Source organism: Alosa alosa, chromosome 12 (genome assembly GCF_017589495.1).
Source record: "Alosa alosa isolate M-15738 ecotype Scorff River chromosome 12, AALO_Geno_1.1, whole genome shotgun sequence".
Classification (NCBI taxonomy): domain Eukaryota; kingdom Metazoa; phylum Chordata; class Actinopteri; order Clupeiformes; family Clupeidae; genus Alosa; species Alosa alosa.
The window spans coordinates 4,611,043-4,635,782 of NC_063200.1; the positions used below are offsets into that span (position 1 = coordinate 4,611,043).

General features: G+C 41.4%; 1 long non-coding RNA gene across 1 annotated transcript; it reads right to left on the minus strand.

The window, feature by feature from the left end:
- Positions 1-5,576: 5,576 nt before the first annotated feature.
- On the minus strand, positions 5,577-24,468 carry LOC125305055. Its single transcript, XR_007195327.1, has 3 exons — positions 24,405-24,468; positions 23,517-23,578; positions 5,577-5,923 (listed from the first exon to the last, which is right to left on the minus strand). It is a non-coding gene; the product is annotated as an uncharacterized LOC125305055 (long non-coding RNA).
- Positions 24,469-24,740: the final 272 nt, after the last annotated feature.

Here is a 24,740-nt window from a genome sequence, read left to right on the forward strand (position 1 = left end):
AGGAGCTGATTGAGATCATGTATGATTCAGTTATGATTCATTAATGATGATTTAGTGCATTCAAAGTTATATTTTGTCATTTTAAATAGAATCAACATAATCAACGCTAGATGAGGCATCTGATTTGAAGTGTTAGGCGTAACCCCTCTAGCAATATGACAAAGAAAAGCTCTGAGGCCACTGGCTTACAGCTGCCGGAGAAGAGGTGACATTGTTAGCTCGATCATTACATTGTCTTTAAGTTCGGCCAAGTACTGTGAAGTCATGGATTACATCTATGTTATTATTCATGTTTTTTAAGGTACTTCAGACCAAAGCATCTGCTAAAATTATTTAACAATTACAAGAATGTCTACCCAGTCAGTGTTCTCCACAGTAATAATACTTTTAAGAAACCACTCTCCACACCAATGTATTTAGCACATATTGTATGTCTAAACTACATTTAAGATAGTTATATAGCCTATATACTTATAATTATGAGTGTTTGCACTCAGTGGCACCTCTGACCTTGGCATTGGTTGTGTAGTACCCTTCCAGTCAAGCACCAGGGGAACCAATTATAACATGCTAATGAGATTCATAAATTTCATGAAAGGATAACCAGAAGGAAATATATTTTTGTGGACTTCAGCTGAACACACAAAACTACTTGACGCAGGACAGCAGCTCTAACGGAGGGGTGGACGCTCTGCCCAGCGAGAGGGTGCAGGTGGTGGCAGAGTTCATTTACGGAGGGGAAGAGGATTTCCATGCAAGCCGTCCACTGTACACAGCACCTATTGGCCCCTGAGGAATCAGTAATATGTAAATTGGATTACATTTCATAAGCTACAGTACACATAACTCAGGCACATGAACAGTTGCAAAAACATTTGGCTCGCCTTGGCGAAAAGCAAATATTTTAGTGGCATAATTTTTCTTCTGGAGCACAGTTTGCACTTGGCTGAGGCAAACCCTGCCCAGAGAACGCTAGCCATTAACAAAGCATATGGGGATGAATCCCAAAGGTGCTCTGTTAGCTACTGCCTATGGTCTTCATATCATGCTATTTGATTTGTACTAGCACACTCATCGTGGGTTAGTATAGTGCTAGGTTTCACCCGCCATTCAACTGGAATCCAATGTCAGTAAACAATTTTATGTATGAGACACAGACTTGACTCTCTAAACACACGTCAGAGTAAAATGGGCAGGATTGGGGCATGTTAAGGTTTGATTTCATGCAGTCTGGGTTGCTCTTGATATCTGACATTGGATGGGGAATGAAATTCAGACGTGTTGGCTAGAAACGGTTCTGTTGCCACATACCTGGCGTCAGTGTATCGGTATTTTCTTAAAATGAGGATTTGATATGTGAGAAACCTATTTAAAATGCAGTTGCTGACAGTTGATGGTCTTTCTGAAGCACGTAGGCACACACATGCACACATATACACACACACCACACCTGCCTGTTTCACATTCTTTGTGTTTGGACATCTTCAATGTTGTTGACTAGGAGTAGGGATAGGATCCAAAGTTTACATGTATGTTGAATGAAGCTATGTAAACACATGCTATAAACAGGCACAACAGCCAGTCAGCAAGGCCATAATGAACAGTACAGACTATCAAAGAATGCAGCCAGTACAAATTACCATGCAAAGGGAAAAAGGAATTAAAAATGATTTTAGCTGATTATACAAATCATGGACTTTTATCAAAACATAAATCAAATAAGTTTGTATTTGGATAAATGTGGTGTAGTCCAACACAGATTTAGAAATCCACTTCCTTTAAAGAACAGAGGACTAAATTGAACAAACGTGCATGGGGGAAAAAACAAACTTTGAATGTGGTCCTTGATTGTTGTTTCAATATCGTGGAACACACTGAGCAGCAAGCAATCAGAACCCTGAGTGCACCTTACAAAAAGCCTGTTAAGATAACTAATCCACCAAAGAGTACAAATAACACAACAATACTTTTGACAAGGCCGTCTACAGTTACAACCACAAGCATTTAATGGCTGCGAATGGTAAAATGCCCACCATGACAGGGATATAGACAGCGACACAATTAAGCAACTAAAAACACATGTGCATGGAAAGTTCACAGACTGCAAAATATGCAAATGTCGACAAGAAATGCAAAAAATATGCTAATGCCACTTCAAATATATTGTGTGTTTCATATGAACCATCTATAGCATTTTGGCGTGTGTGTGTGTGTGTGTGTGCAGGGTGGGTGGGTACGAGAAATTAATACACAGTTCAGTTGAGTTTCGATTCTAAATCTGTTTTAAAGTTATCCTGTACTGCCTTTCATGACAGACACCGTCATGAGGCTTCTCTGTGGAGGTCCCAGCTCAGGCACCCAAGAACAGGCCCGGGGCATCTGTGGCCGCGAACAACTCCCCGGATGACAAGGGATGACCCTGGAAACAAAAAGGCGGACTGGACTGGATGACAAGGGGAACTCATTCATCTTAGGTCGGGGGCAAGTCTGTTTGGAGGATGAATAGGATAGACAAACATGCAGGGATGGTTCACTGCAGGAGCCAGGCGCTAAGCAGGCAGGCAGACGGCGCAGGCAGGGCGAAAGCTAGGACAGCTTGAAATGAAAGGAAACATGTGAGTGCAGGCAGCTGTCTCGGCAAGGGGAGGCGGGCGACGATGGCAGAATATCTAAGCCAGAGCTTGTGGATGCCAGTGGAGTATCAGCATTCGTTGGTCTGCTGAATGTTAACGTTTCCACTGTCAATGGCATTCAAACTCAATTCTCTCTCCAGCTAAAGGGATGCAAAGGGAGCAGTACGTACAAGCCTCAGTTTAAGTTCAAACCTCTCCAGCTAAAGGGATGCAAAGGGAGCAGTACGTACAAGCCTCAGTTTAAGTTCAAACCAAGGACTATTACATTGCAATTTAATTACTACAACCCTATTTTATTTCGGCATATTTTAGGCACTATATACTTGTGTACTTAATACGTAAAGGAAAGGGCTTGGTCCAAAATGTCACATGTGGTGGTTAATTTATTCATTTTGGGAGCAGTATGCAGGAAAACATTAAGAGACCATTGCACATCTGATGTCCTCCTACGATTGCTGAGTGACTCAAATGAGTTGACGGTCATATTCAAAACTAAGAGACCACTGCAAAAGAGAATATGACCGTCAACTCTTTGAATGTCACTCAGCAACCATAGGATGACATCAGAAAAATTTGCAGTGGTCTCTTAATTTTTTCCAGAGCTTGTAAAGTATGATTTCTATGTGTTATATTTGTATGACTAGGGATGTAACGATTACCGGTATAATGGTAAACCGCGATAAAATGTTGACGATAATAATTACCGTTTTCATTTCAAACATCATGATTATCACTGTTGATTACCGCGGTGTGGAAACCGTGTGTTTAATCCTTCCCAGCTTCATCCAAGCCTGGTTTTGACATACAGTAGGCCTGGTACAATGGAACAAAACTGGTACCCTACTGATTCTGATTCTGTCTAATTGATGGTTTTAACTACGATTCGGATTAGGCTACACCTGATTTTAAAAGGCGGAACTTTTTCACCGCAAAATGTGCACTGTATCATGTAGCCACTCTGCGTCTTTTTATGTTCGCGTCCGCATTAAATCCATTCCACTCACGTTATCAGGAGAATACAGTAACCTAAAGTTTTATTTTGACGCTTACTTTGGTCTCACTCATTGCATCCAAATAACAGAAATAGCAAACTCCAAGTCTTGTTAGGGTAAGTTAAGCTATAAGCACATAGCCAATTAAACATGAAGAAAAAAGTGAACGGGACACTTTTTGAAACTATTTCAGCTTGTGTAGGCCTATCAGTGTTTTCTGAACATATTGAACACACTTTTAGAAATACCATGATAATACCGAAAACCGTGATCATTTTGGTCACTATAACCGTGAGGTTAAATTTTCATACCGTTACATCCCTATGTATGACACATCATTTAAGGTTAGGGATTTAATACTTGTTTTATAAAAAACTATGTTGTAATTACATGATCATTGTTTCTGGTAGAGTCACGCAGAGCATTGGTTAGGTGGAAACATTGATAAAACAGGTCTGACACAAGACAGGTTACGGCCTGCACTGGTTACTTTGAACACCCCTGCTATTAACAGCTAAACATCTTTATAAGGTACATGAGCATGAAAACACACTCTGCACCGGGAGGTTAAGTAATCCCACCTTTCCCTAACATGGCAGAACACAGCTTGAACACATGGTATAGACCCTTTCAAGAGAGTTCCATTATCAGCATCATAGTCGGCCCCACAAGACTTCCTTTTTAACATTCCATATGCTATCTTAATGCAGAGGAAGTAGATTGGGGCCCAAATAGAACGTTCAAGCATTGTTTTTGTTTTTATTGTTGAACAATAAAAACAAAAACAATGCCCTTTCAACAATAAAAACAAAAACAATGCTTGAACATTCTATTTGGTTCCTAATCTACTTCCTCTGCAAGATATCATATGGAATGTTAAAAAGGAAGTCTTGTGGGCCCAACTATGATGCTGATAATGGAACTCTCTTGAAAGGGTCTATACTCCTCCACCATCCCCCCCTCACCTTTTCTCCTCTCTTCTCTCATGTAAAGTGTCAGTAATGAAGCAAGGACATGTGCTGTAACATAAATACTGAATGTTGTTTATGGACTGATTCTAATTAAGTATGATGTCATGTGGTTACTGTTTTTTTTTGCTCTTGATTCCCCAGATCAGTTCCAGCCATTAGCAACATGGATCAGAGAGGGGACTAAAGGCAGGATCAGACAGGGGAGTAGAGGCAGCCATGGGCAGCCACCCCTGGGCTGCTTTCACAACCCGATCAATCACTGTCTAACACTGACCACATGCTATGTAATGCCACTCTTTGTTTTTCAGCTTGTGTGTGTGTGTGTGTGTGTGTGTGTGCATGTATGCCTCTATTTGTCTTCCTGTGTGCATATGTGTGAATGTGTGTGTCCATGGCCACAGAGAGAGGCGTGTAAGCTCAGAAATATGACAGTCATCTACCATGGAATTAAAAAATCCACTACATTGTGTCTGGATTTATCACAGTAATCTACACTTCCTCCTCTTTCAAGTGATGGGAGAATTTATGCTTTGTTTATCTGCATTAGTGAGTGTTCCATAAACTACCTTTCATGTACAATTACTCTAAAATGGATTCAAGACACTACAATGTTCTTTTTCCAAGTAAGCAGCGATCTCTAACCTTTGTGATTGCAATACAACAGCTGCTTTTTCCATGCTATGACGTTGCAACCTTCACTCGCAACTTTACTGATACAGCATTAATTAAAATGTAAACAAGATATTTTGCCTCATATTGCCAAATAAAATCAGGAAAACACAACATGTCGAGATGTTTACAAAATGGTTTTCAGGGCTTATGTCGAAAGCAGTATTAGAGAAGTTGTTAACAAGTCTTTTTTAATGTATTAATAAACCATTAATAGTAGAAGCACTTACATGTAATATTCTTATAAGCCATGTGCAATGTAATGCACTCAATAAACATCAAGTAAAAACTATACACCAGGGGTTGTATGCAGAGTGCTGTTCAAATACCAGCATGGATATCTGTTGTGTTAATGTGGCCATGTGTTCATGTAAACTGAAACATACATCAAGGCCTTCTCAGCTTCTAAAACTCTTTGCCCTTTAGAATATGTGGCTTTGTTGACCAAACCGCAGTGGCAGCTGGGAGGATTTCACATTGCAGCCATGGAAGCTTCTGAGTGAGGACTTGGCAAAAGTCTGAACAGCCCCAGAGGACCAAGGACAGTGACCCTGGTTTGTTTCTGGAGGTCAAACGCAAAAGGAGAAGTTGGGATGGCGCCCACCGGCTTCCAAGAAGGGAGGTGTGTTCTGAACATCAGCAGTCAATATGTCCGATTCTGTAGCATGAGAAAACAAAAGCTTTGTTTTCTTTTTTTTTTTTAAACAAGGTGCTTTTTGATTACTCAGCCATCATTGCTATATATAGTCAGATTTGTTCTTGCATGCATTAAGGACTGAGTCAGTTTGACCCAGACAGGTCTTGGATCAACTCAAGGATCTCCAGAGGTTTCCAGTTTCTTCGCAGCAGGTGTGTCAAACATTTGCCTTGGCTTTGACCAAGATGAGGCATGTGTTTATCAATTCACTGAGAGAGTGAGTGAGAAGAGAGAGAGAGAGAGAGAGAGAGAGAGAGAGAGAGAGGGAGGGAGGGAGGGAGAGAGAGAGGGAGAGACGGAGAAAGAAAAAAAAGCCTGCCAACAAGTCTCTCACCAGACACAACAGCATCCAAGAGAAGGGAGGGCTGGAAACACTCTCACTGAGTTTTCATCTGAATGCAATGTGCTTTACCATCCATCCGTGAAATACTTCTCGACAACACGACTCAATGGCTAAGTCTGACCATTTTGTGTACATGTATGATTTTGGTAGACACTTGTTACGTGCAATATGCATAAGCAAATCACATGTAATTGAGCTGAAGAAGAAAATTATTTAATTTGGGCCTGCATAACATGAAAATGCCTTTTCTAGAGACAGAGGTTGAAGTTAGGTCTTGTGTTCTAACCCCAACACCATGTCCTTACGGCATGCAACACAAGTGTTAGTGACAAAATCAGTTTGATGACTTTTTTGTCAAACTGGATGTGAGCGAAGCAGTGCTGTGCAGCGCAATGCGGTGCAACGGTTTGACGCAGAACTTTTGTCAGACACCAATTTCTTTCTGTTGCTTCCGCTGTTCTGCTATATTTAGCAAGAAACATGACACAATAGAACAGCATATTTAACAGATTCAGTGTGTGGACAGAGAGAATTTAATGCTTTGTGATGCTCGCATGCATTTAAGATAAGCTGTAAAGAATCTGGAGACAGTGTGTATAGTATTTTGGCTTGAATTTTTACATCCTTACTTCCACTACCTGGTAGTATATTGGAATGTTAGTGCCCTCCAAGGTTTTTCTATGCAGCTCATTCCTCACCATAGTGATGCAATGGGCGTTTCATCTCTGGCAAACACCTGTTTCATCTTTTCCTATGAAATGGATTGTTTATTTAAAGTAACACGAAGGCACACAGCACTGATCTATTGGTGTCACTAGTGTTTATAAGATATTGCTCCACGAGCATGAAGCCGGGTGGGGGAAACATGATCCAAATGAAGAGATCCCTCAAACTCATAAAGCACTCAGATGATCTAAGAGGCCTCTCTTGAAGAAGAATTTATGTGATAAATGCTGCCATACGCCCCTTCTCCACTTTGTTCTTCTCGAGCGAACCAACCACTTTGTTCTTCTTGTGCGCATGTTCAAGCAGTGGTCCACCCCTTGAACACGCACACAAAGATACCTGATATCACACATTTAAGCAAAAGCAGTGCAAGGGCAGATGAAGCATGGCAAACGTTGTCTCCCAATAAATTTGGTGTTTATTGTGTCAGTAAACCAAATTAATAGCATTGCAGCCATAATCCTGTTTTAAAACCGGTGAATGTGTTTGATTAGAGAAAGAAACTCCAATTCAAATGGACCTCAGACAACTCCTCTTGGCTCTGAGTCCTGCCTTAATTACTCCCAAGGAATGATCATTATTTGCTGGCTTGATGTAGGTCCAAGTCAGGTCCAATAAAACAACACACATTTTTAACTCTTCATTACCGGGCCTGATTCAGACTGACGGTTTGTGACTGAGGGTTCTCAGTAACTGTGCTCATATAAAGAACAAACATGACTGCCTGATATTGGAGACTTACCCCACTTATTCCTATTGGATCTTTCAACAGAAAAGTTGTCAAGCTAACTGCTTACTGTTCTCCACATGTCAACATTAACATACAATACATATTTCCATGGAGCAGTCAGATGATAGTTAAAGGACTATTTATTGATGGCGCTTATGTCCCTACATCTGTCTGCATGTCATTGTCACACACCTACTCTGGCTATGGATTTTATCACCTGTTGGATGTTTATGTACAGGTGTACTGCCACCAGGAATTGAAAGGAATGGCATCACAAAATGCAAACCAATCTCAGGGACACAACAGTATTTTGTCCTCGGCTAGTTTTCTGTGATTCATGAGATGAAACTGAAGGTATCCTGAGAAGGAAAGTTTCCATATTTTTGTCTGGTGACCTCTGAACCTGAGGTGAACTTGATTTTCCCTCCATGATTAATGGCTATTTCAGTACCATGGACAGCTCTGCGATGTCATGCCACATGTGACCGATTAAATACATCAGCTTCTGACATATTGGCTGCAAGGGCCTAAAACTAATCTGTACTAAACTAATCTAAGTGCTTTGTTATAAATGAAGACAAAAGACAAATGGAGGACTCCGTACAGCTCAGCCTTAATGATCTACAATGGGGCCTGCCATATAGCTGATTGCTTTCATTCAATCAGCAAGCAGTATTGAATAGTTAATTAGCTGCATTGTGCAACCTAACTAGACTGAGGGGTTTAGTCTTGGCTCACTTGGTAATGTTCATGCTTTGCATTAAGTTTAACTAGCATTAGTTCATGTGTTATTGAACATGAACAAAGCATGCATTGAACTATTAATAAAATGCCAAGTGCTGTTATTACAGTGGGCAGTGCTTCGACTTGGCCAGCTTCCCTCGCGGTCCGCCCGCGGGATCCGCCTTGATATCCTTGCGACTTTAATTTGTATTTTTTCAGTGGCGGCTGCAACGGCGCTGCAAAAACCCAAACAACCGGCAGATGTCTCGAGTGAGCAGGGTGTCTCGTAAAAAGAAATGGAGCCTGGAAAACCCTACACAGACTTCACTACAGACTTTAGCAGACTGGTTTAGAAATAATTTAATAGCCAGAAATATGACTCCCCTGCCCTAATAAAGAAATATTTGGTTAACTTTCGAGTGAATCCCGTTTGCAGCCGTGAAGAAACGCATGGGACAAATTAAACATTCTGGTTTTCTCCGAAAGTGCAACGATGATAGACAGACATCATTTGGACAAAATATAGAGCATATTAACCTCCGTTGCTCAGCCAAATGCCTTCCTGTTACGTCCTGTTATCAAGGAGTTACAGGCGATAAACGATTTTTGATGGTCACATTAAGCGTTTACTTTTTGATTGTTTTTTTTCATTTAAAGGCTTGACTTCGTGCTTATTCAGTAGAGCATTTAGTGCTCTCCTCAATCCCAGACGTTCACATTGCATGTTTGTTTGTAATGGATGCAACCGCGAGAGTTGTATGGACTGGACTATGTTTTTTTTTTTTTTTTTTTTAAACGGCGACGAAATTGTGAATTTCCAGAGCGTGTTACTCCACACTCGGCAATCGACTCCTACGGACTTTCCCCTAAAGACACCAGCTGCAGCAGCAACATTTCTGGAAAGGTACTGGCTTGATGAAATTCATTCTGGACTCTCTATCCGACCACATAAAGACCTCGGGATACTTCGGTTTGGCTTTAGGGACCCTCTACTCACTACCACGTAAGTGTAATGTTGTTTGGAACTGTAGAAGAGGTATAAAAATAGCGTTTTGTAGCAGCGAAATGACATGCCCGGGTCACTTCCAGGCTAACAAGTTTTGACTAAAAACGATAAAATCGAACTTTCTCAAAACACATGACATGATTTTGATGTCAACTCAACGTATGTACTCCCAATCATCCGTAAATTGATCTAAAGTGCATTTTACTCCGGATAATTCCTTTAAAGCAAAATTAATACATATTTATTATGGTACCTAATTGACCAGTAATAGAGAGCTACAGCAGACCCTTTCGCCTCTCTGTTCCTCAAATGGATGCTACAATGGAGTCAGAAGTACCAACTAGAGCATCACATTTCACTGTCTTCATAAAATTTCTTTGGGTTCCCTCAACATCTTCTATTGAGTCTATATTATTAGAGATGCACCGATTGCAATTTTCTGGCCACATGTTAATGACATTATGACTGACTATTCACATATTACAACATTACTCCATTCATCATCAGGAAGATGTAAGAGTTCCGTTCAGTCAAATTTTGTTCAATAAACTATGAAATCTGTTGTTTACATAGTTTGTTTAAAATTGCCCTTCAATTGCAAAAATATTCTTTTTATAAATTGTAATCAGAGATTTGCGTATTCAGTGACATATGGTTCAAATGACACTACACCTGCGCAATGTGTTCTTTAATCAAAGTCTTTTAAACACAGCAGACAATTTTAGTATTTATTCCGGACACTGCCAGGCTCTTTTGTACAGATGGATGTATCTGAACTGAGGGTGTGCTGTTTGTTTCATCATCTGCATGTGTGTGCCTAAGTGTATGTGCGTGACCATCTGTGCATGAGTGTGTGCTTACAGGTCCCTGTGAATGAATATGCCTTTAGGTGAGTCTACCAACACTTCCTTTCAGGGTATTGTGTATTTGTGCATGTGTCTGTGTGTGCATGTGTGTGGCCATATGCTGTCTAGGCACCGGTGCATCTGCGCGTGTTTGCATGCACATGTATGCAGAGTGTGTGTTAGTGTGCGTGTGCATGTGTGTGAGCTGGCTTACGGGCTCTTTCAGTCTGGGGTCTGGGAGCTCTCTTCTCCTCAGGGCCACATTGCGTCATCACCAAACGCCATTGTGGCCATCTGGCCTTGACATGATATTTCCTTTTTATCACCTGCTCATTGTGGGGGAAAAACAAGTCTGGTTCCTCTCAAACAGACACATGCACTGCCCACTCGCCTAATTGCTTACTGCGTGGAAGAAAATCGTTTTTTTTCCCTCCAAAGTGAAGAAGGCAGAGGTTTCAAGGTGTAAAATGAAAGAGAGTTTCAACACCTTCTTTCTCCCTATCATCCCCTTTCAGACTATACACAAAGCTGCAGTCTCTGGCTCTTTTGAAGTGAACATGTAATCTCACTGCATGAATTCGTAGGGAAACATTTCAGTGGGGAATCTATTGGTTCCAATAGATGAAATAGGGGAATCCAATAATGCTGACTGGGTGGCTTCAAATGAAAAGTAAGCGGACTGTCATCCTAAATCCTGCCAAATAAATTACAAAATTCTATCATACTGCCTGACAACACAGATGGTTTGCATTTATAAGGGAGAAAGGGTGTGAAGGATTATGCCACTATCCAAGTCTGATACTAGCATAAAATATTGGTAATAACCAACATTTGAAATACATTGTGACATGAAATTACTTCACTGGGAAAAGTAATTATTATTTATTAGTAGTTATTATTTGCTTGTGATACATCATTATTGGAAAGTGCCTCAGTTAAAAAATGGGAAAAGAGGCTAAATTAACATTTTCTCTTACATGTACAGTGTAATGGCAAAAGGTTCTTTATCTCTTTTCCATTAATAAAATAAATTGTGGTGGCAGATGCCCTTTTTTGTTTGTTTATTTGGAGGTCTCGTGCATAAGTACTCGGAAGTATCTCTGCAATTAGACATTCACTTGTGGGCTTTCTTCCACAATGGCAAGAACATTTTGCTAATTATTCTCTCAGGTCCATATATGCCTTAATGTGAAACATTTTCTACTCCCCACCATAGCTGAAAGGGCCACGGATATTTGTGTAATTCCCATTAAACTGACTGTCTTGCTCCGAGATACTTCAATGGTAAAAGTACCCAGAGTGTACACATTTTAAAAGCCTCTTTCAGCAAATATAAAACACATGCGTTCCACATATGTAAGCAATGAACATTTTCTGGCCCCTTGTCCCCAATTTTAGCCGTCACACAACACAAGCATAGATAATAACAATGATGACTAAAAACACATTTATTGCATTTAATTGTTTAGCTGGGCATTTTTTAGTCAAGGTTAAATGTAAAAAAACAAGTCACTGTGTCAGATCACACCAACTGTGCTCTAAGTAAAGTCATGTGTAAACATTTATCGTAATACCAGTAATATGTAATTAGAGATTTGGTTTCTTTGACCCAGCAGCCACAAGGTATCATAAAATGGAGCACTATGTTTTAATGTAAACAACGGGGGAAAGATATGCTGCCACCTTGAACGTGTTTCGTCTCAGAAGTGTCGTCGGATTTCATTTTTTGGCCGCCTCAGACACCCTGTTAAGTTTTTGATGGATTGTTGCGCTATTATTTACTTGCCTACATGAGGAGTGAACAAACCCAGAGTTCCCCAGAATCCACGATGTAGCGCTAGATTGTCTGAAAGCAACCACAAAAGCCCAGGAGATTTCCACAAACAGTTTTGCATATTTAACTCCAAGAAAAGACAAAGACTCTGGTCTAGACGGATAAAACAAAGAACTGCTGACCAACATGTCAGTCATGTCTTTTTCCTAATCAGTGGCATGTTTGCTGTGTGGTCTTTGGAGCGGAGCCGTATTTGCAGTGGCATCTGTTGTAGTACCCCCCAAAAAAGAGTGACTGCTATTTATCTTAACTGTTGAGTTGTTAAGCTGTTCGATTTGATCAGTCCCCAACACACTTGAACAGATAAACACACATCTGGGTCTGAGGCATTGCTGACACTGCATTCACTATGGCAAGTAGTGAATGCATAATGTGCACTGTGGGTTGTTACGGTTGGTGGGGTCAGAGAAGATATTTTGATGAGCAGACGAGGCTGAGAAAAGGGTTCGAGGCGTATTTCATCAAGTCCTGCTTAAAGACGGCATTGCGACGGGTTTGTTTTGAGAGAAAATAAGAGAATGAGACAGAGGAAAGGGCTTCTAAGCCTCCTTGGGTCTCTCTCGTTGCGTTCAATTTCCTTATCTCTTCGGGTCTCTGGTTTCTTTCCAATATCCTCGTTCCACTTTCCCTGCTCCCCTCCACCCCCATCACACACACACACACACAACCCCCCTTCATCTTCCAGTCTGGGCACCCTGCACTCAAAAGCTAGCACGCTTTTTCACTGTCTCTCCTGGGGTAACATATTCCATATGTCTTCATAGGTCTGTACCTTTTTTGCATTAGATTGATCAACTCATTGGACTTGGTTGGTTCCAGCTCTCCGAGACCCCAACCAAACACCACCCCACCCCCCTATTCCCCTTTGCCTCCTCTCTGATTCACGTGAACACAGACAATTTGGCCCAATCACCTTCTGCATGTGTCTTTCATAACAACGATCTGCGTGGTCTCCGTGAAAAGCAAGCTTTCAAAGGGGGGCTCCTTCCACGGATGGACGGCAGAGTCATTCCAGCATATGAAATACCTACAAAGCTAGTGTTGCTTACCATACATCCCTCAGGCCTTTTTTGTTTTGCACTAAACTCTGTAAGCCCCAGAAACCATTTAAGTGATCTGTGTACAAAGCTTGGATCACGATCAATAGGCTAAATTACCACTGAATTAGAAGTTTTTGCTCTCACATGAGTCAGGTCTCTGTACATAAAAGCTTCCTTAGGATCTTTTCATAGTGAAGCTAAAGCTGTTAATAGACTTGTTACCAGTTTGTCTTTGACACTCCTTCCTTTGCACTGAGCAAAGGTAGTATATTTTCTGCACTGAGCAAAGGTAGTATATTTTCTGCACTGTTAAACACTTCCTCTCTTTTCCGAAACTTCTTTTTAACAACCTCATTTTGCAGCCGGCACTTGAGACTCCTCTTCCCCCCTCCTCGAGCAATGTGGATCTGCTAGCTCCTCGGCTCTGTCTTTTCTCACCTCCACTCATTTAGGCCTTGATAAGAGCCCTCCAGCTGTGGCTCTGCGACGCTTCCTCACGCAAGCGTCTGCCTCGTCCTGTTTAATTGACTCAGCCTCGTGCTGGCCCTATGGCCTCTGCCTCTCTCTCTCTCTCTCTCTCTCTCTCTAGGAAAGGCACTTTTAAACCATACAGTATGTACACAATACAAATTAAAGTTTACCTTGGCCAAGGTGCTTTAAAAGCCAATGTCCTCAACCCCAGCTTCAAACAAGCCAAATAACCGTGGAGGGTCTGACATCAAAAGAGAGAGAAGCAACGAATCGGAAGTGGGGGGTTGGGGGAGGGAAGGGCAGGCAAGAGGCCTCGGCAAACCTGAGACTCTGTTTGGTGCCATTTATCCTTTCCTCTTCAAAAGGCACTCATATGTCCCCACCATGCAGCCTCTCGTGCGTTAAAAGAGCACAATCAGCTCCCAACCCAAGTCAGTGTACTTACAAATCGACTATGATGTGTACCTTCCCTTGAACAAAGAAAAACAATAAGACACTTCCGCAAATACTCCATCCAAAGCCCTGAGTTTGAAATATGTCCTCCCCCATTTTTCACCACTGTGACATGCAAATGGCTGCCAGCACACTCGCTGATGGATGATGGCTGTCCAGAACCCTCTAATGGCATCTCCTTGCCCTGGACACGAGTGGCTCATTGCCCCCAGGCTCGCCAAAAAAAAAAGACCCCCACATTTCCCGCAGTGCATATCCTCCGCGGACAAAGACTGGCATGTGGTTAATGGGGTTAGCTTCCACCGGTGTTCCGGGGGTGCCCTGGCCATAACCTGTGGGCCCTGCGCTGCCGATGGCAGCTGAGCAGGCTTGGCCTGTCAGAGCCCATTTGCTGCAGGGCCTGAGCACAGACGCGCAGCAGCTCCCCTCTCCCACAGTCTCTGGGAGAGCTGGAAGGCTACCTCCGGTGTCCTGCCAGAGGTGAGTTTATTTTTAATGTAGCCTCCACAAATTGTGCTGCTGAACTCTGTAGTTTTATCTGTAAAGTTTTAGCTATATTCTATTGATTCCATATAAATAGATACATAGTTGGTGGTGCATTTTTTACATAGTTTGAAGGTCAAAGGTGTTTAGGGAATTTTTACCTGTGAGGCGTGCAGCCTCTCTCCTCTGATTTTGCTCGGTTGTCAGATATGCAGCCCACAGGCAGGTCTGACATTAGCGGCGTAACCAGACCCCGCCAGAAAGGTAAGACTTGATTACACAGAGTACTCATTTCATATCCTATTTTGCCTGCTCGATGAGACACGGATGTTCTTTTATGTTTCTAATGGCATTCCTTATTGGGCTCTACAACATGTGCTTTGAGAGGCAAAAAAATTGTGATAGATCGATACAATACAAAACCTCCCTTTCTGGTGGGCGCCAGCAAACCTAGTCTTACTCTTGCCTGAAAGACAAACTGTAAAGGTCTCAGCTGTAATATTTTAACACAATGACGTAGCACCTAAATACTTCATTAATAACTCCAGAGAAAATTAAGACGACTGCTTGGCAGAACCAAAGAGCGCAAAAGTAAAAAAACATCTGAAGCAGTGGTCATAATAAGACGGAGAAAGATGAGGGGAAGTCCAGACCAAAAGTTATTCTCCAAATAAGCAGCAGGTCAGACTATTTTTCCATTTATCGAGACAAATGAATGAGTGGGGAAATCTCCGCTTTTGAAAGACCAAGGTAATGTACTGTAGGAGATTTCTGGCCGTGGTGCATCCCTGTGTTCATGCAAGCACAGTAAAAACTGCTCCCCTGACAGTTTTACTGCATTTTCTTGTCAAAAGCAGACATGCAAGCAGAGTGGAAAGGCCCTCGGCCTGTCTGTAAAGACTGAAGCTCTAAAAAAAAAAACAGCCAAGGAGGAAAAGGGAAAATAACCTGGAGAATGATCCAAACATTGTTAAAGATCCGCCTAATAGTTGGAGTGCTCGCCATGCAGACCTCATACTACGAAGATGAGAAAAAGACAGGCATGCAAAGCCAGAGGGATCTAGAGGTTCGTTAACAAGTCAGACATTTCCTGCAGATAGCACACGTGTCTCCAGATATCACAGCCAGCTCCAGGCATCCCACCCAGCTATAGCATCTGTGACTGGATCAAGCCAGAGTGTTTTTTTTCTCTTGAGACTAATAACAAAATAACAAAATCACAGTCTCTGATACTGCTACATCTACCCACAAAACCTCCCTGTCCCCCCACCCATAGTGCCCACATTACCAAAGGAATCTGGGTCTGAAGGTTGGACCGAAACACAAGAAAGAATCGGGGTAGCTGGGGAGGGAAAGGTGGTGTCTGGCCAGTGTTGACCATAGCCTGGGTCACAGGTGGTGTATTTGCAGCTGTGAGTTTGGTTGTAAGCTGTAAATCTTCTAAACTGAGCCAATCGAAAATGTCATGGAGCTCGTAAGTGTAGATATTCCAAACAAGTTCCCAAACATCGGTTATCTTGAGCGCATGGAAATTTGTTTATCTCAATAATACAAACAGATAGTTTTATTTTCTGAAAGATGCAAGCGCGATGTGATTATAAAGTCATAATGTAATCTCGTAAAACATAGGCATGTCTAAGTCTTGTAATGGTAATCTGTTCTTGCAGTCTCAGAGGGGGAAAAATGGGGGATAAATGTATTACGGCACATTAATTCAGGAGTCTGTCACATTCCATTGTCTCAGCATCAACTTAAATTAGATGGCTGGCATAGTAGGCTATCCAACACTTCCAACTATAATTGAGATCAAACACGGAAGGAAATTTTCATTTCGCCTTCAGAAATAACCCCCGACAGATTTGCTGATTCAAAGACTTTCTGACCTGCATGTATTGGCTATAGATCCCACTCCGAGAAATCTTACAAATTTACATGGCTCACTTATTTTTAGACTTTCATGCATGCTTTCATGTCATTACCGTGCGGTTGAAAAACGAATCCAGCAAGAAATCTTTCAGCTGCCCATCTGGGGGGGAAAGTCAGCCACTCTACAGGTAGGAAAAGAGCCAGAGTGCCAACTAGGTGAACAGCCAGAAAACCAAAAAAAGGTAAGTGACTGACGTTTTCGCACAAGAATAAGAAAAATGTCAATAGTAGTCTGGGTGCACGCACACAAACACACACACAGATAAACACACAGATACACACACAAACACACATTATCCTGTAGCCACTCTGCGTCTTTTGATGTTCGCGTCCACATTAAATCCATTCCACTCACGTTATCAGGAGAATACAGTAGCCTAAAGTTTTATTTTGAACGCTTACTTTGGTCTCACTCATTGCATCCAAATAACAGAAATAGCAAACTCCAAGTTATGGTGGGGTAAGTTAAGCTATAAGCACATAGCCAATTAAACATGAAGAAAAAAGTGAACGGACTTTTTTTTGAACTATTTCATCTTGTGTAGGCCTATCAGTGCTTTCTGAACATATTGAACACACTTTTAGAAATACCGTGATAATACCAAAACCGTGATCATTTTGGTCACTATAACATTTTTTCATACATCATATATATATATATATATATATATATATATATATATATATATATATATATATATATATATACATATATATATATATATATATATATATATATATATATATATATATATAAAAACTTGCCGGGAACTTCCAACGGAATTCCCCGGGAATCAGTGACAGAAATTCACTGAAGAATAAAAAACTCAGACTAATCCTATACGCTCCGCTAGCGCAGCTGTCATAATTAAGAGACCACTGCACATTTTTCTGATGTCATCCTACGGTTGCTGAATAAGTTGACGGTCATATTGAAATTTGCAGTGGTCTCTTAATTTTGAATATGACAGCCAAGTCATTTGAATGTCACTGTACAGTGGTCTCTTATTTTTTTCTAGAGCTGTATATGCATGAAGGGTTCAGGTGCAAAACCAATTAAGTCCATTTTTGATGAATTTACAGAAATATAAATACATTTATATTTGTTAAACTTGATATCAGTCAAACTGTGTTGATTTGATTTATTTTACTTAAAAAACCTAAAAAACAACCAAATGGCAGTTTGACAGAAATGACCTGGAATTGACAATAAAAACAGGGCTTAAAATTCATTTTTCAAAATGGGGGGGAATTCCCCCCTTAGGTTATTCATGTAGGGGGATTTACACAATTTGGGGGGGAGGGGGGGTCGATTCTGATACCAAGTCAAGAATTGCGATTTCAATACTTCGATACTTTTTTTTAAAAAGTGTTTGATTTTGGGGCCCCCACCACCCTGACGTCATCAGTAATATATACTGTAGTGGGATCATTCACAACAGTGGACATCCTAGATTCTGCTTGACTCTCTCCACACACACAAACACACACTGAAAATGATAGCTTATGTGATATGTTTCTATCATATATTTTTGAATTCATATAGAGTGCATTTATTTAATTCTGCATTTTTTTTTTTTTTTTTTTTTTAAAGTATAGCATTTTACTAGTAATTACTAGTAGCTAAACATATTTAGTAATTTGAATGCCTCATATTGACGCTTTAACCTATAACACTTAGGCATATCTTTAATGTGGTGTGTAGGTCCAATTGAGTGCACATTGCTGATGAGTAGGTGTAATTGAGTGCCTGTCACTTTAAGAAAATAATGAGATTAATTCTATGGAGTAATTAGCCCCCTTCAACCTGGACGGTTTTAGGCTATAGTCGCTAGTGAATAAAAGTTGTGCACAGTGCGGTATGTGTATGCAAATCATTATGTTTTCTATGTCATTAGATACAATAAATGTTGAAAAAACTAACATGTCGAAGACAATCTTTCTGGGATCAAGTGTTGACGTGACCTGACTGAGCTAGCAGGATAGTTACCAAGGAGCTCTTTCCAGATGTAAAGTTTGCCATGGTAAGCGTAGCCCTATTTGGCGTAAGCGCAAAGTGGTTCTCTTTCTTTCTCTCTCTCTCTCTCTCTCTGTGTGTGTGCGTCTGCATGAGGCTATGTTCAATTCAACTCGGTAGTTGATCAGTCCGGTCAATAGCACCGCATTCACGCCACTTAATGATTAGGCTATATTAACGTAATCAGACAGGCTGTAAAAGTGTATGCGGGAATTTCTCGCATTATGATGGCTAGAGTTGCGGGACTTGAACAAATTATGCGCAATACCCGCAATCCCGCAGTGAAATTTAAGCCCTGAAAAACAACATGTATTTTGCACATTTGTGAAGATGGACTTGAACTGAACTGTTTTTGCATCTGAACTCTTCATATAAAAAGAAATTCATATGCTTTCTCCTACATCTACTCCTCTTATTCATTTTTCTGAATGAAATGGATGTTCTTCACAAAAGAAAAAAAAATCACGCAAAAGCTGTTAGTAGTTATGAGAGCTTATTGTGCTTCGCTGTTTTGTAGGTCAACATGTCCTCCCTCCCCATTAATTGGTGTCTCGGTGTATCACGCGAGGACTGCAACAGATGTTTCGCATTATCCTGGGAGGATCCAGGAGAGAGACAGTGAAAGAGAGAGAGGCAGGACATCTCTGTTTGGAGCAGGTTCACCAGGGGCCTTCCTACACCAACTGAGGCCCTGCTCATCTACTCTTCTGTCAGCCAGGCCAAGCTTGGCCAGGCCCAGCCACCCTCCCCGCGCTGCTCCGCGCCCCACCCCGGCCAGTCCACACACAAGGACGTGATTAAAACCACACTGCGGAGCATGAATGAAAATGAAAGACACCGAACTCCACTTCCAGTCTGGGAGTGGCAACAGTTCCATGACACAGGATGAGAGGCCTGATGAGGATGATGATGAGTGATCTGACCCTTTTCCTTGCTATTCTCCAGTCTACCGGTGCCAGACAGGTGGAAGACTCACACGAAAAAAGCACTTACTTAAAGGGCAATTCCAAGGAAAATGGACTTTTTGTCACATCCATAACGCCAGTGAAAAGCCTTGGCATTTGTATTATATGAATGATAATTCATTTTTTGTGCATTTTTTGCAGCCAAAAATAGCAAATGCTCAAATTCCATGTAATCATTCGCATCATACCATACCATCACATTTTATTGGCGATATGGATGTTACAAAAAAAAAACTTTTCCATGGAGCTCCTCTGTGCAAACACATGTGTTTTGCGTTGGCTTTTTAGTTATTTGTTTGTAGAAAATTACAAAACAGAAATTGTTTTTTTGTATATGTTTTATATGTTTGTAAAAAAAACTTTTGTCACAGCAATATCCAAGCCTTTATCATTCCCAGTTTATGTCATTACATGGATATATAAAAGACATGTGGTACTGGGTTATATTATTAGCTAATTTGTAGTCTTGGACAAAAACATCTCATTTAGGTCTTTTCCACAAACAGAGAACCGGCTTCGTTCCCGTTCGGGAACTAACATTTGAGTGTTGCGACCAAACAAAAAACGGTTCAGAACCTGGCACTTTGGTTCGGAGCTTAAACCAGAAAATAGTTGTTTTTTCCTGCGAACCGCAGTGGGGGTGTCACTTTACCGTTCAGAGGAGAGAAGGCTTTAAACCAAGCGTTTTCCCTCCTTGTCAACTGTTGCCATGAGTAAACAAAACTAGTCAAATAGCACTAGTAACTAGACACAGCTAATTTCTGCCGTTTTTACGGGACAACTGTCATATCATTCTCCCGTTCATGCATCTCATTAACTTTTGTTTTGCATGCAACACCCATTGATGATGACGCACCCTTGGTTGAGTTCAAAACGGGTGGACATGCGGGCTGGTTCATTAGATAGCACCACGGTTCAAAGGATTCTGAACGGAACCGGTTCAAGAATGGGTTCGCTGTCGGTGGAAAAATGGCTATTACAAAAGTGTCATTTTAAACACATAGTTACAAGCTAGCACACTACAGTACATGTGTTGAAGGAAGTGAAAAACAAACAGTCCTTAACCCCACAGCTTTTCTCTCTCCCTTGGTTACGGGTTGCTAAAATAACAATGCACAAACAGCTAACAACGTGCTAATGAACACTTGGGCACAAAGCTCTGGCAATGGAGGGCTTTCAAAGCTGGCACCATGTGTGTCTGCAGCACCTGTTTCCTTCATTTGTTTTCTTGTTTTTTTTACAATCATAGATCTCTAGACACAGAGAGCAAACAAACACAATTACGTAAGGGCACCCACCCACTCTCCCCTAAGTGAAATGAAGTCAACCAAACCCCCATACTCATGTCTGTTCCCCTTGTCAAAGCCCACCCAGGACTGCACTCTATATTCTACCCATAAGTCTGTTTGTTCCAGTGCCCAGAACGCTTTGGGGAAGAGGGGAGGTTGCATTCAATCAAGTCCTCTCTCTGCTTAACAGCATTAAATCAAACACTTCTCTTATAAGGCAAACCAAGGCTTTTCCAGGCTTATAGACATTTTTTTCCAACTGATTCTTGCTCAGCTCCACTTTTCGACAGTTAGCATGACCCCCGCATGAGAAGTCTTGACACACAGACCACCATAACCACCACTTCAAGGCAATTACAGCCCACAAACACGGGTCGCCTTTCTCTTTTAAGACCCTGTTCGGCTTCCCTCATCTCATAACTCCGTTCTATTCTGCAAAAGCAAAGCAAAGCAAAAGCAAAGCAAAACGGCTTGAGTCAGGATATGGCCGAGACTGTGGTGTGTGTAGATTCAGAATACCAATGAACTCATCTGGTCTTGTTTCCCTATGGTCTTTAGGGAATGCTCATTTGCTAATGTTAGGAGGCAAATAAATTGAATTGAGATTGAAGTGAGCACATTAATGGAGTGTGTATGTGTTGCAGACCTGTGTACATACACGTGTGTGTGTGTGTGTATGGTTGTATGGCATAAACATGTGTGAGAGAGTGTGGACTTAGAACAGATCACAATGTCGAACACGTGTTCGACTCAGGGTTTGACAAATTTGCAACTTTTCTGTGTATTGGAATGGCCGTAGCGGCCAGGAATGAGAGGAATGGCCTCCCACATGGCTGGATCTACCCTTTTCACCACAAATTAGCAGCATGACTAACAGAGGAGAGACGGAGAGAGAGAAAAAAGCGAAACAGAGAGCAGGACGTCTCCACAGAGAGTGCTGAAATCATTTTCACACAAGGAGAGAAAAAACACTCTTCTTTACCCCCACCCCCCCACCACCACCACCACCACCCACCCAAAGAATGAACTGTGAAAACAAGCCAGGAGTTTCATGTGTGAGCTGGAAGGTGTTCTTTACACAAAGGGCTCACACAATAGACAAGATAGTGTGGTGTTGGAAGTGCATTGTGAGATTATAGATTGACGATTTTAGAAAACCACCATCTTGGGTCATTAAACATGAGAAGGGCCCTGATACAATCTGACATTAAGTTCCAGTCAATTTGAAACATGTGCTGTTTTCTATAAACCTCACATTGGAAACTGGGAAGCTGAGTGCTTGAACATCACATTCTCTAGCACTCTTCCTGTCTGGGAAATGTTGCTGTTTCAAGCCCAGCCAGCATGAACAACATATTGTGTAAAACACAATGGCAAAGCGGCTTTCTTCATACCTCTGCCCCACGCATGTGTTATTTTATATTGGTATTTATACAGAGGGGGTTGTGGTGGTGGTGGGGGTATCCCATCGAGTTACAATCACAACTGAGAGACGCAGCGAGCCAGCACAAAACCGCACAGCCCTGGAATCCTCAGTATGTTACTTTCACTCCAGCAACCTCAAGAATGACACTGACTGTGGAACAGGAGCCCAAAAACAACTAACAGACGACAAGAGAAAAGACACAACTGTTATGATAGAGGACGAAAGACATTGAGAGAGAGAAGATAAAATGAGAAAGAGAGAAGGATACAGACAGAGACAGAGAGCATCTGAGAGACAGAAAGACAGCAAGCAAAATGAGATGAAATGTGACCATCCCACGTCAGACACAGGTAATTTTAGACTGGGTTAGTCTAAAGGCCGTTAGCTGATTCTTGTTTTTCAATCACGATGTGGGGCCTGGTTAAGTGGTCTAGCGTTCTCTCATTTAGGGGCGCTTAATTATAATGAGTTGAAGGAGCTGGGGCACACTCCAAAGAGCAAGTGACTGGCTATTAGAATATTATTACAAACCTGAGAGCCTTGTTTAGGGGACTGATTACCTACTCATGTGGGAGGCATAATTTGCTAGGAATGTGTGTGGGGGGTAGGGGGTTGGAAAGCTAGTTTGAAGGGGTAATGGAAGCATCATGGCACATTCAGTAATTACAGTACCTGAAGTAGGAGGGAAAGGGAGGAGGGGTGCCGTTTCAAAACTAATTCAAATCTTGTTTTGATTTCTGGTCTCCGTCAAGGCTGGGAAAAGTAAACCAAAGCTTTGCCATAATTTACCTCTACATTTTTCCCTTTCCTGTCTATGAGACTAATGTCATAAAATACAGAACCTGCAAATTCCAGTTGTTCAAAAAGGAAGGTCGATCGTGTTTGCCAGTGGAATGTTACTGTTTCTTTTAAAAAAATATTATATTAATACATTTCACCACTGGAGAGGAGTCCAGCTTATCTTTGCATTATTTGGACGAGATCAATCAACATTACATTACATTACAATGCCATATGATTTAGCAACACTTCAAGCTTTATCTGTCAACTCACCTCTGATAGTGATAATGCTAGCTAGTCTATTTGAACAACACAAGAATTTGGAAGAGGACTGAACTGTTTTCAATCCAAAAATGTTCTGAGCTAATCTTAAATTATTACAGCTGAGCCGACATTCGATTTCTGTGCATCTCTTTAAATTGTAGCTACTGAACCTGAGCAGCTACAGTAACTTGCAGTTGCCCTTTATAGCCTGCAAAAAACAAGATGGGACTCACAGACTTGCATTGAGGAAGCAGACACTTCAAACTGCCTATTCCTTCTTCATGATGGATATGTTCTGCAAAAAACAATGAGAACAATTAGGCTACAACATGGACACTCAGCGTAGACCTCCACCAAGGCTCAATGCCATATCTCACGCCACACATGTAGCGCCCCATGCCACAGTAATGGGCATGGCACTCTAACCAAATTCTATGCCTATTTAGGGCGCTCTGAGTTTGATATCGTAGGCTATCTATTAGGTTTTAAAAGGTAGGCTTTTATAATGAAAAAAACAAATCTTAAATGTTCCAAAAAATATATGTAAGCTATGTATATTTATATATAAAAGTATCTCTTATTTTCCCTTTACGATACAAGTAGGCCTATCACCCAACACAATGTTCATGTGCAACAAATTAGCCTACCTATTTCATCTTTGAAGGGGACTTACAGTAACATTACACGTGGCATGCGCTTTGCTCGCAGCTAGGTTGCTCTTGGTTGAGGTAATGTCCCAAAGATTTTTGTTGTGCTTGCCGCTGGGCTCAGCGAAAAATACTTTTGATTTACATTGCACCAAAAGCGGCAAAATGCGCTTTCCTCAGCGCAGCTGCAGGGCAGTTCTTGCGCGCGCAAGCCATTGACAATAATGGGTTTCATTGCACAACGCTGCCTCTTTCCCGTACAATGTGAAAGGCCCTTGACAATAGATTAGCCTACTTTGAGTGAGCCTCGCACTGGTAATACAAATGGAAAATACAAATGTGAGATTCAATGTACACATTTGCAGATGTTACACTCAACAAACTTCAAGTGCAAAGCCAGTTCAGTTCAACTGTCCAAACCTAAAGGCCCACTGCAGGCAAACAAAAATGGCATGTCAATTGACGTTAGCCTACCTTGTTGCAGCTGCAGTTCCCTCATGCAGTTGAAGTAGAGTAAAATAGCCTAACAACCTCCTGCACACACATGAATCTTATTCTTAGGATATCATTCCCTTCGAGCTAGCTAATTTGTTCGTCTTAGCCTGCCGAACAGAAAACTATTCTCTATGAAAACATTTAGCCAAGTCCTTAGCCTAAATTTTCACAGTGGATAACCCATTTCACTTTCACACTTGACTTGACCACTCACGTTAGCTGGCTAACTAAAATGCTGCCACACCTGGCTTCACCATTAGACTGAGCATAAACATGTTTTAGGCTACTCACACAACTTTGAAAATGTAGACTGAT